Source organism: Myotis davidii, unplaced genomic scaffold (assembly GCF_000327345.1).
Source record: "Myotis davidii unplaced genomic scaffold, ASM32734v1 scaffold243, whole genome shotgun sequence".
Taxonomy (NCBI): Eukaryota; Metazoa; Chordata; class Mammalia; order Chiroptera; family Vespertilionidae; genus Myotis; species Myotis davidii.
The window spans coordinates 1,288,629-1,289,951 of record NW_006295183.1 but is presented as its reverse complement, the minus strand read 5'-3'; positions in this window follow the sequence as shown (position 1 = coordinate 1,289,951).

Genomic DNA, 1,323 nt, shown 5'->3' with positions numbered 1-1,323 from the left:
GAAGGGTCCTGGGTTCAGTTCCCGTCAGGGGCACGTACCTTGGTTGCAGGCTGGATCCCCAGCCCCGGTCAGGTCGTGTGCAGGAGGTAACCAATTGATGTGTCTCTCTCACATCGAGGTTTCTCTCTTTCTGTCTCTCCCTCTCCCTTCCTTTCTCTCTCTAAAAATCAACGGAAAAAATATCCTTGGGTGAGGATTCACAAAACAAAACAAAAAACCCACACACTCCCTCCAGCTGTTCCTCACTGCAGCACATTTCTTTCTTTCCTGTTCTCTCTCTCTCAAATATGTTTTTGTTGATTTTAGAGAGAGGAAGGGAGAGGGAGAGAGAAATATGGATGAGAGAGAAACATCGATCGGCTGCCTCTTGCCTGCCCCCCAATGGGGATCCAGACTGAAACCAGGGCATGTGCCCTTACCTGCCAGGAATCTAATCTTTTGGAGCATAGGATGACAGTCAGCCACTGAGCCACACCAGCCAGGGCTCCTGTTCTCTCTTAAATTTCACTCCAATTAGGCTTTCCCCCCAATCTCTATTGAAACTGATCTGACCAAGGTCATCAATAATCTTCATATTGATCAGCAGCACTTGACACAGTTAATCACTTCATTCTGGCCACACGTTCTCCACTTGGCTCCCCAAATCTCCTACCTCACTGGCTGTTTGTTCTTTATTTTATTTACTTATTTATTTATTTTCTGGCTGTTTGTTCTTGATCTTCCTTCCTTGCTATCTTCCTGACCTCTTAACACAGTAGTGCACTTGGAAACTGATATGGAAACTTCTCTCCTCCATTTGTGCTCACTCCCTAGGGAATCTCATCCATTCTCATAATTTTAGGATCATCAGCCCAGACTTCTTCCATAAACCTCAGGCCAGTGTTGCCAGTTCTCAATTCCATATGTTTTTCCTGGAATGTATAATAGGCATCTCAAACGGAACATGTCTCCTGTCAGGAATGTCTTTCCCCCATATAACTGCAGTGGTCACTCTCTCCCTTACCTCATATTTTGGCACAAATATGTTATTAGAAAAGCCTCCCTAAAGCACACTCTATAAAACAGTAAATCTCCTCTCCCTACTCCACCACAATGCCCCACCCACTTCCTTCCAGTTATTGTTCTGTGTAGCAGGTACCTCCATCTGAAGTACAGCGTATTTAATGGTTAGTTATCTGTTTTCTCCTTTTGAGTGTTCACAGTGTGTCCCCAGAGCCCAGAGCAGCTGTTCAATAAATGACTGCACCCAAGAGCCCCTTTCCTTCTCAGAACTGGAATCATTCCTTCCTTGCACTTTGTTTTCCCATCTGGATCTGAGCCCCC